The sequence below is a fragment of the Arachis stenosperma genome, chromosome 10 (genome assembly GCF_014773155.1).
Source record: "Arachis stenosperma cultivar V10309 chromosome 10, arast.V10309.gnm1.PFL2, whole genome shotgun sequence".
Classification (NCBI taxonomy): Eukaryota; Viridiplantae; Streptophyta; class Magnoliopsida; order Fabales; family Fabaceae; genus Arachis; species Arachis stenosperma.
The window spans coordinates 53,742,651-53,754,321 of NC_080386.1; the positions used below are offsets into that span (position 1 = coordinate 53,742,651).

An 11,671-nucleotide genomic window follows, 5' to 3' on the forward strand; every position below is an offset into this window, starting at 1 on the left:
GGAAGAGATGAAGTATGGTCACTGATTATACCACATGTATTTCCAAATCAAAGTGTTGGGAGGATTACATGTCACTATATCCGCCCAAACCCCAATTTGGTCCAACATGAGAAAGCATTTCTAGCATGATCTCCTCATCCCTTTTCCAAGGCTCAGAGGAGATCCAATTATGGAGAGTTTTTTTCCAAGACAACTAACCAATTGAATTAAGATTGAAAGCTTTCTAGTAAAATCAAGAGAAAAGAAAGATGAAGAAGAATGAAAACTATAATTGATCCATCAAATTACAACAGAGCTCCCTAATCCAATGAAAGGGGTTTAGTTGTTCATAGCTCTGGAAATGAAAATGAAAAATGGTGGAACAGAATACATTCTTTCCAAACTAGAAAATGCAGAAAGTAAATGTACAGAGTGTAGTTCTCCAAAAGTGCCAAGCTCCTCTATAGTTCAAAACTACTCATATATATACTACTCTTCTTGATCTTCTAGTGAGTTCTTCAAGTCTTGGATATGGGCCTTTGATCTTGAGTTGAAGCAGTTACAATCTTCAGTGGGCTCAACTTTGTTTGCAGAAAAATGTGAGTTAGGCATGGGCGTTAGTTAGGACGTTAGTGGCGTTAACGTTAAGTGAGGATGTGGGTTCAAGAACGTTAGTGACAATCACATTTTCCACTAACGTTCCAACCCAAAATGATCAACGTTAACTTCAACATTAGTGGCACTAACGTGACCACTAACGTTGCCTCTTGGTCCTTCACAAACGTTATTGGGAATCACCTTTTCCAATAACGTTGCCTTGTGCCCCTTTTCCCTACGTTAGAGTTCATGTTAGTATAACTAACGTGACTCCTAACGCCGGCATGCCTAAGCTTCGAGAGCGTTAGTGATACTTACCATTATCACAAATGCTCCAAACGCCCCTCCTTCCCACGTTAGAGTTCACATTAATTAGATTAATATGACCACTAACGTGGTAGTGATTGCCATCTCCAACGTTAGTGACAAAGGTGAGTGCCACTGACGTTGCCTTATCATGCTTAGCTCCACGTTATCTCTCACGTTAGTGGTCTTAACGTTACCACTAACCTGGGAACTCTTGGGTTGGTCCAACGTTAGTGACAAAGGTGAGTGTCACTAACGTTGGTGATTAGTTCTTCATCCCACGTTAGAATTCACGTTAATTGGATTAACGTGACTCTTAATGTGGCTTCATTGTGCCTTTGTGGAACGTTAGTGGCAATCACTTTTACCACTAACGTTGGAGCTCTTCTTCCTCCTCTACGTTAGCTACCACGTTAATGTAGTTAACGTGGCAACTAACGTGGGCTATGATGGCTTCGAGGGCGTTATTGGCGATCACTTTTTCCATTAACGCTACAAGCTTGTTCCCATTCCACGTTAGTAGCCACGTTAATTAGATTAACGTGGCTGCTAATGTGGCTCTTTCTTGCTTCCTTTGTCCTGAAATTAAGCAATTAAGGTGCATCAAAGCTTTGTTCCAAGTCATGAGATTATGCATCATCAATTATATCATACAATTCCTGCCAAATCCTCATGAAATCATGTAAAGTTCACAATAATTGCTTGAATCAAGGTGTAAGTGTATTTTCATCCAAAACTTGCTTATTTACTAAGAAAATGCATGAAACTACCTTAAAACAGTAAAGAAAAGGCCAGTGAAACTGGCTAAGATGCCCTGGCATCATCCGCGTACTGTACGCCTGCGCGTCGCTTGCGCTGCCTCAATCCCCTAGTGCGCCTCCCAGATTTCACAGCCCTCCCTAAATCCTAATTTGCTCTCTCTCTTCTTTCCTCCTTCTTTCTTCTTCCTTCTCTCACTTGTCTTACTTCTTCCTCCCCACTTATTTCCTCTTCCTCTCTCCATCTTCATTAAAGGTTTCTTCTCTCCCTCTCCCCTACTCCTTCTTTCTTCTTTCAATTATTGTATTTAATTATTTTTTATTTATTTTCAATTTTCTATTAGCTTCATTATTTATGATTTCTTTTTCATTCTTCTCTCATTTATTTTTATATTGGTGTTAGAGCTTTATTTGGGTATTTATTTTATTATCTTTGAGTTTGTGGATATTATGAGGGGTAAATTGACAATTAATATTTTCCCATGGAATTCATATACACTTGGATTACTTATTTTTATTCTTATTTTAACTTGAACACCAAGTGTTTGTGAAAAAGCTAACATGGAATTTTGAACTCTTTCCATTATATTCTTCCTACATCAATGCCTCTTTTTCACAACTCTTGCCATCCACATATATTGGGTTTATCATTCACAATTGCCATCATGCCAATGCTCATTATTTTCTTCCATGTGATACTTAGTATTGAACTTGAGGATTGAGCTATACTTCTCATGCCTCTTACTTGCATGCCATTATCCCTCTTGCGTATAGTTGTATGATATGTCTTTATGCTATTCATTGATGTCCTTCCTGCATGCTGTAGCTACCATGCACTCAAGACATTGTTTATTTCCTTGGGCACTTATTCCTACTTGGAATTTCTTCCTTCTGGTTCTAGCTATCTATATTTAACGTTCTTCCTCTTTCTTTCTTCCTTAGGATGGGTATCCAGAAAGAAAAGGGGAAGGCCACTGACAAGACACCGGCAAGACAAGGCACTAAAAGAACCTTGTCTAAGGCACAACCTTCTATAAGCGTCAAGCTGCCCACAAAGCGGGTAAAGAGAATCATCAAGGTTGATGAAGCTGAGAAAGCTTTTCCTACTTGGGACTCTGCATGGTTCACTAACCATTACTGTGATTAGATGTTCCCCATCTTGGTTTACAGGAACTACAATAATGAGCGCCTACTCATTCTTCCAACACACCTTGATGATCTTGTGGAGCAGCGCATTGAAAGGAGACAGTAGGGATTCTGGAGAATGCAGCCGCGGGTGGCTAATCTATCATGGGTAGTTGAATTCTATGCCAATTTTTACTTGCCAACCCTACAGTCTGTTTATGTTCGTCAAAAGAAAGTCCTTGTCTCCGAGGGGGCTATTCAGCGAGTATTGGATCTTCCACCTGGCCTAGAGGGGTTGGATGCCTATCAAGAAACCTCTCTCAAGTGCTAGACATACCGGTTTGACTGGGATAGCGTCCTTGGAATTATAGCACAATCGGGCAAAACTTTGATCTATGGGCAACATCAGACTCGACCTAAGAGCATTGTGGCTCCTGCACTTACCTTGGAGGCTCGCGTGTGGGCACAGATTATGTCTCATTATGTCTTTCTGAGCACTCACGAGTCCACCTTCACTGCAGACATGGCTATTCTCATCTGGTGCATTCTCACCGAGCAGCCTCTCAACTTACCAAGACACATCCGGCAGGCCATGGGACACGTGTGAATTGCGGGCAACCTACCTTTTCCCGTACTGGTTTTGGATCTTGTCTCTGAAGCTGGAGTTTCCTATAGGGCTGGGGACACCAAAGCCATGATTCCTATGGTTGATCAGTATGTCCCAAATGAGAAGTATATCAGACCTTCAATTCCCTCTTCTAGCTGACATCTAGGCCCATCTCTCGACACACCTCCTAATTTTGCCCCGCCATCACCTACACCTCCTACACCATCCACTACTCAGATGTTCCTTCAGATCCTTTAGAGGTTGGACTGGCAAGACCGGCAGATGGAGCTACTGGAGCACCGCAACAAGCGCCGATACACCTATTTGAACGTGCTCATTGCTAGTACTCACCCACCTCCAGAGGAGAAGGATACCCCGGACTCCATTTCACCTACCAGCACTGGGAGCCATGACGAGCCCGACCATGGAGGTGATGCTACCAGCCCCACCTTGCTCCTTACTGACTGCACGGAGGACCGTGCCAAGACTTAAGTGTGGAGAGGTGAGTACTTGACTTTCGGAGGTAATCTCTCTTTCCTAACACCAATATGTTATATTTTTCTTTTATTAGATAGGATAGATTGCATGATAATAACTGCTTGCATGTGTGTTCCGCTTGGTTGAATGAATGAGTTTCTTTTCAAGACCCTATGACTAATTCAAATGGAAAATTTATGTTAAACTTGTTTGAAGATTATAATTTGGAACATGGTTGAGAGCTAAGAACACATAACCTGTGAGATTTTGAGCTTAATTATATAGTTACATTATTTAACCATGATTTTTTATTCTTGTGTGTTTTCTTCCCTCTATAACTGTAATCTGTGTTTTGTTTCATTTTGTATGTCCATTGTTTAGTGTATATTTATGCATACATATGATTGAGGCCATCATTTTTTGTTAGCTCCCTTATCCCAAATAGCCTACCATTTCATCTACCTTTGTTTGCCATTTTGAGCCTTTTAATCCCCAATTGTTCTTTATGTTACCACATCACTAGCCTTAAGCGGAAAAATAAGTAATTACCCCAATTAGATCTTTGGTTAGCTTAAGCTAGAGATTGTGTATCAATTAAGTGTGGGGAAATATGGGAAGTTGGGTTAGTAAGAATATGTGTTTTGTTCTTATTGACAAATTTTGAGAATTTGGTTGCTACTCTACTCATGAGAAATTATAAAAACCATAGCCATTGATCCATTATGCTTTCAAAGAAAAAAACAAATATATATATATATATATATATATATATATATATATATATATATATATATATACTTAGGGGACAAAAATTACCCCGATGTTAAGTGCAATAGAAAGATCAAGGCATATGTGATGAAATTAAAGAAAATTTGATACATGAGTATGTGAAATATACAAAAGTGGGATTATGGAAAGATAGGCATGAATTTAGAATTATACAGAGTGTGTGTATGTCTTAGGTGAGAACTTAGGTTAGTCAAAGATTCAATTTATAGCTCGCTTGGCCATACATATATCCTCACCCCTACCTTATCCCCATTACAGCCTTAAAAAGACCTTATAATATTTGCATTAGTACACTTGATATTTGTTGATTGGTTAGATGAAGAGCGAAGCTTTAGAAAGCATGACTAGAGGAGACTAGAGTGGATTAAGCCTAAACACCTGAGTGATTAGAGTGAATATACTTTTCCAGTGAGTGTTCAATGCTTGACTCTATGTTTTCGGCTTTCATGAGCTATCTTCTTGCAAGTTTACTTACTTCTTATTATATGATTTGAATTAGTGGAATCTGATTTATGTTTGTCTTGGAGGACTTGTTTATTTTTAACCAAGTAGGTAGAAACATTTTAGCATGTAGTTGCATTCATTTACATAGGTTGTATTACATGAGTCTTGCTTTGCCCCATTCATTCTGTTGATCTCCTTGAGCTTTGCATGAGGACATGCTAATGTTTAAGTGTGGCGAGGTTGATAAATCACTATTTTATGGTTTATCTTATGCTAAATTGAGTGGTTTCTATCAGTTCTCTGCATACTTATTCATACACTTTGCGTAGTCTAACAAATCCGTCTCAATCTTGTTCTATGGTTGAAAACTTGCTTTCTAAATCCTTAAATTGTGTATTTTTAATCTCCCTTTATACCATTCGATATCGTGATCTGTGTGTTAAGTGTTTTCAAGCTTTATAGGGCAAGAATGACTTAGAGGATGGAAAGGAAGCTTGCAAAAATAGAAGGAACATAAGAAACTAAGGAGCTGACCAACGAGAATCGGCACGCATGCGTACCTAACATGCACGCACAATTTGATGCATCCCAGATCGATGCGCATGCGTACCTAACGCGGACACGTGCCATGCATAAAAGACCATCGACGTGTACGCGTGCATGACGCGTACGCACGATATTGCGCCACGTGCAGAAATTGCAAAAAAAACTGGAGGCAATTTTGGGCTGAGTTTGGATCCAGTTTTTGGCCTAGAAACACAAACTAGAGCCAGGGGACAGTAGGAACTCAACACGTATTCACACATTCTCAGTTTTTAGTTTTTAGTTTTAGTTTTTGGAATCTTAGAGAGAGATTTACCACTTCCTCTAAGGTTCTTCATAGATTTATAGATTTCCAGTTTTATGCTTTTGAGTTGGATATTGAGAAGAGTTACTACATCTGTTGAAGTTTTATCATTCTAGTTTGTTTCCTATTCCCTTACTTTTTTTATTTCCCATTTACTTTGTGTAAAGTTATATGAATACCTTCGATTTTGGAATTAATTAATGCAAGGATACTTTTTTATTTAATCTCTTTATTTGTTGATTATTTTCAATTGAGTCCAATTATCATGTCTCCTTCCTACTCCCTTTACATGAATGCAAAAATGGCATCCATGTCAATGGAGTAGACTACCAACTTGGCTTTGGAGTTGATTAATATTTAGAGACCCTTGAGTTGGAAGACTCAAAAGTTAACAGGTGATTGAAAGTTTTTGGCTGGCTCTTTAATCACTAATGCCAATCCTTCCCAAGGGAGAGGATTAGGACTTGTGAATTGGAGTTAGCTCAACTACTTGACTTTCCTTCATTTGTTGAGGGTTAATTAAGTAGAAACAGCAACCTACTACTATTAACCTTGGGAAAACCAACAAGGATAGAACTTCTGATTAATCAACTCCTAGCCAAGACTTTTATTTTAATTACATAAAATCTCTCTTTAATTTCCACTGCTTTACTTTATAATCATTTATTTGCCCACGAAGACTTTGGTTGCACGGATTTGAACACTCTGTTGTCAGGAGAGGTAATCAAACTCGTGAACCAGGAATCCAAGAGATACACACTCTATCTAAGGTAGAACGTGAGTGGTTGTCAGGCACGCATTCATAAGTTGAGTGTAACATCCCGCATTTTTGAAAAATCTAAATATAAATAAATTGTGATTTTACCTTATTGAGTTTAAATTTTATAATTTTAGAAATTATTTTATTAGAACTAATTAAATAGATTCGGAGATAGTTTATTTTAAATTAATTAATATTCTTAAGTAATTTTATTATAATGGAATATTTTGTATAATTTTAGTAATTGAAAAAAATAAGAAAGAATTGTATAATTTAATTCAAGTAACTTTTATTCTGAAAAGGTTACGATTTATTTTATTAATTTGATATCTTATTTTATAAATTAATCAATTAAGAATAATTAAATTAGTTTTATTAATATTTGAAGTTAAGTTAATTAATATTTTGTGTAAGTTTTTATAATTGGTTATTTTATATAATTTCAAATTAGAATTCAGCAATGGAAGTGTTATATAATTTAATTTAAGAAAAATTTTATTATGATTAAATTATGGTTTATTTTATTTGAGCTCTTAGAGATTAATTTATTATGAATGATTAAATTGATTTTTATAAATATTTTAAGTTTAAGTCAATTAATATTTATGTACAACTTTTATTTTAATTAGTCATTTTATATAAATTAAAATTAAAGTTATGATGGAAAAATAATGAAAGTTCTTAATTTAATATAAGAAATTAATATTTTGAGTTTAACTGTGTATTTTATAAGTTGTGATTAGTAAGTTTATTTTATAATTTAAATTAAAAATAATTATTTGACTTATTGGTATGTTGGTAAATAAAATTATATATGTTTCTAAAGTAATTTTTATAGTAATATATTTAAATCTAAATTCTCTCTTTTATTTTAAATATTATGTAAAATTCGTATGTTAATCGTATATGTTTTATTGTAATTTTAATCTATGTTTCTTATTTTTACGTATCGTTATTGTGTAACACATATACTCCTCACCCAATTAGTCACACACACATATATGGTACACTAACCCCTCCCTTATTCCTCCACGCTTCTTTTCTCCCCACCATTCATTCACGGATGAACACCCTCCACACAAATAAACTTATCAACACAGAGAAGAAAGAAATCAGTGAAAACAAGGAAAAGAGAGACCGAGAGAGAGCGAGACGCATAGGAAAGAGGGGAAGGGGGAAGCAGCGTCCGTGGGTAACACAGGAAGCGTCGCTGCTGTTGCTGTCATATAGGAGAGTGTGGGAGAAGTGGAGAGCAAGAGGGAGAAGGGTGGTGCGCTGTTGGAGCCACATCACCGCCGTCGTTAAACTTCCATCGCCGTCGCCACTGTCCAACCCGCCGTCAGGGAGAGGCACTTCCATCGAACCCTAGCCATCACTATCGCCTTTGCACGCAAAGAAGGGGCTGTTGCCACTATTGCCGTCGATTTGGAGTTGCCATAGACACAGTTGTTTCTACTTCTAGTGCTCAGTCTTCTAACTGTTGGAGTTGCTGTGGAATGGAGCCACTGGCGGGGTGTTGCTGCTGCCAGAACCACCGGGAAGGATTGCTGGGAATCACTGCTGCCCTGTTTTCGTTCTAATTAGGTTCAACATCCATTGGCCTGGGTTAGCCTTTTCCCCTTATTTCTGCTCCAATTGCACGCCTTATTCTGCCAATTTCTTATTAAACTGCTTGTTCTTGTTTTAATTCAACTTTGGTCTGTGCTCCGTTTTAAATTACCAGAGCTGTTTCTGCCTTTCGATTCCATCGAATTCGAAATCTTCATTTCACTGCAACCATGGTCATTGTTGTGGAAGCTAATGCTACTGCTGTCCCGGTTGTGTTGAGATGTAGTGCTGCTGCTTTCTGGGCAGAAACGGTTGCGTGACTATTAGAGGTCCAGCCAGCTGTCTCGCAGCAATTCTGCCAACGGTCTCTTGTAATTGCGACATCGAGGTAGGGGGTTTAATTAAATGGTTTTAATTTTAGAATGCCCGCAAGGTTTATTAAGTAATCTGCAAATAGTCTTAATTGTTGCGAGTGATTAATTGATGATATGAATGCTAAATTGTGTTTGTGAAGTGTAATTGGAATTATTGATAGTGATATTGATTGGTTGTGTGGATGTTGAATTGTGGCTGTGAATTTATTGAAATTGAGGATTTTGTGGAATTGATTGATCATGGGTGGAATATGAAATGTTGAAGAGTGATTGATGAAAATTCTGAATTTTGATGGATTATGTTGGAATTGTTGCTGTTGAGCTGGTTTTATAATTATTCTATCGGTGATGGATTTAGTTGATGATTGACTGGAATTGGGTTTAGAGAATGTTTAAAGGATTAAATTTGAGATGTTGAATTGCTTGCTGAACAAGCTGAGCTTTGAAATTAAACGGCAACTTTGAAAGTGAATCAGTGATTCTATAGTGACTGAAATGATAAGAATTTAAGTGTTAAGTAAATTATATTAAGCATAATTGTGAAAACTCAATTTTTAAGGTTTCATATCAACTAGAGAATTTAGTTATGATTTTTCAAAGTTGAACTCTAAAATCTGATTTTCTGCACAATTTTAAACGAAATCAGAAAACTTTGAAAAGCTATAACTACTTACGTAATGATCGGAATTGCATGAGACCAAGCCTGGGTTAAACTTGGGGATACAAGGAACTAAACTGGTAAATTTGAGACTTTTTCATTAAGTTTATGATTTATGGTGAATTTTTGAATTGGGGATGTCAAATCTGGTTTTTCTGCAGAACATTTAACACAGCAGCAACTTGATTCCTTTATTAGAAATTCTGCATTTTGAATTTTGAAATGGAACCAATTTTAAATGAAACTTCGGTCCTAATACTTTAATTTCATAAAAATTTAGAATTGTTAGAGTTGTGGTTTTAAAGATTTGGATTTTCAAAGAAAGATGTATTATGCAGTAAAAGTCAAGCTTTGTTTTTCTAAGTCAGTAACTTTGAGGTTTTATAATTTTTAAATCTGGAATGATATTGAGATGCAACCAATTGGAAATGAAAATTAAGTATGTTTAGCATATGTGACTTAAATTTCCGGACTATCCATGTTTTAATAAGTTATGAGACTTGGAAGAAGATAAGTTCATTAAGTTTTAAAGCAGAATTCTGCAGAAAATTAGTCAGCTTCTAGGTTATATAACTTCTTCATCAAAAATGATATTGACCTGAAACCAATTGGAAAAGACACTTGGATGAGTGTAGTTGAACTGTATTAATTTTCAAAGTCATTGGATTTAACATGGATTTTATAATAAATTTTGAATGTCACATGCTACTGCTGTTTTTCTGGTTTTACGCACTGCAGAGCAGTCTCGGTTTTTCCTTTATTCCTAAGGCTAGAGAAACCAGAAAATTATGATCTTTGGTTTGTTAGAAAGCTTATTTCAAGATGAACGCCTGGACATAAAGTTTGCGCAATTCCGAGCTTATTTGCTATATTAAAAACAGAAAGAAGATAGAGTGTTGAGGATGTCCTAGTGACAGTTATGAGTTTATAAAACTAAAGATGAACATTAGTGCTATATGGCTGATTCAATGTGGAATTTTGCTTGATTCTGAGTTGATGTGATGCTGGAAAGGTTGAAAAGAGTAAAGTGAATTGTTTGGTTTGAACCCGTAAGGGTGGTTAAGTCCTATTTTTCAGAAGAGATTATGTCCGAATTTTTATAAAAGTATAAGGACTTAATCAAAATAAATATTTAAGGCTTATTTAATGATAGAAACTTCAATGATTCTTTTAAGAAGAGATTATTTGGTATACGAGATTGTTGAGTATTCAGAGAAAGTAAAGAGATACAGAGAAAAGAGAAACCAGAACCGAGTAAAGAGAAATAAAGAGAAGAGTAATATAATAAAGAGATATTTATATATATTTTAGTTGCTTGATGCAACCCAGAGCTATATTTATATATATATTAGTTGCTTGATGCAACCCAGAGCTATATTTAATATATATTAGTTGTTTAATGCAACCCAGAGCTTCTGTAGGGAAATTAAGTTACCTACAGCCATTTTTCGCTTCCCCAGAGCAAAGCAGAGTATATATATATATTTTCCTGCAGTAAGCAGAGGCTGTCTCAAATGAGCGGCTATTATCATATGCGCATTTATTTAGGAACGGAAAATCGTATTCGGGAAATCGGGATTACTCGTGACCGGATAAATGTCGGGATTGCGGGCAGCCAACCGACACATGAGCTCATGGCCTGCACTAGGACTAGACATTCATCATATGTATCTATGTGACATTGTTTGGATGTGTATATTGTAATTGGTTTGCCTAAGTGAATAATTCTGTTTAACTGCTAATTGCTATACTTGATGTAATTGCTCTTGATTGTGTTTGAACCTCATTACTTGTGGTTGTTACTGATTGACTGGATTGTGGTGAATTGGATGTTGATTGAATTGCTTAGGCTTGAGGCCGTGATTGGTACGTTTGAGGTCTAGTTCTGTATAAAGTATCTGACTGGTTCAGCATAGACTTAATGAACCTATGCTTGGAGCAGGATGATCATTTATACTGCGTAGGTAACTTCTTTTATGTTAAGGTCTAGTAAAGTATGAAAAATCAAACTGGTTCAGCATAGACTTAATGAACCTATGCTTGGAACAGGTTGGTCATTCATACAGTCTAGGAAACTTTTAAGAGTTTTATAAAGAAAATATGGGTTTGGCATTTTGAATAATTAACTAATACTTTTAAAGAAGGTTAATTTTCTTTTAGATGTCTCTGAATGAAATTAACTATTTGCGCTTTATTCTTTACTTTCACGGCATTCTCGACCTCTACTGAGAACATGTGGTTTGGTTCTCACCCCCAAATTTTCCACCCTTTCAGTGACACAGGTTTGAAGATGTGATTTGAAGCTGCGAGCGATTAGTAGGCTTCCTTTATGGTTTTAATTGCTTTCATAGAGTCCCCTCGCTCTTTTCCTTTGAAGTTTTATTTTATCAGAGGGGTAGGTA

General features: G+C 36.4%; 1 long non-coding RNA gene across 1 annotated transcript; it reads left to right on the top strand.

Annotated features, from left to right (window-relative positions):
- The first annotated feature begins 8,158 nt into the window (after positions 1-8,158).
- LOC130956369 (uncharacterized) lies at positions 8,159-11,671 on the top strand. The gene is made up of 3 exons (XR_009077086.1): positions 8,159-8,294; positions 8,413-8,625; positions 11,544-11,671. It is a non-coding gene; the product is annotated as an uncharacterized LOC130956369 (long non-coding RNA).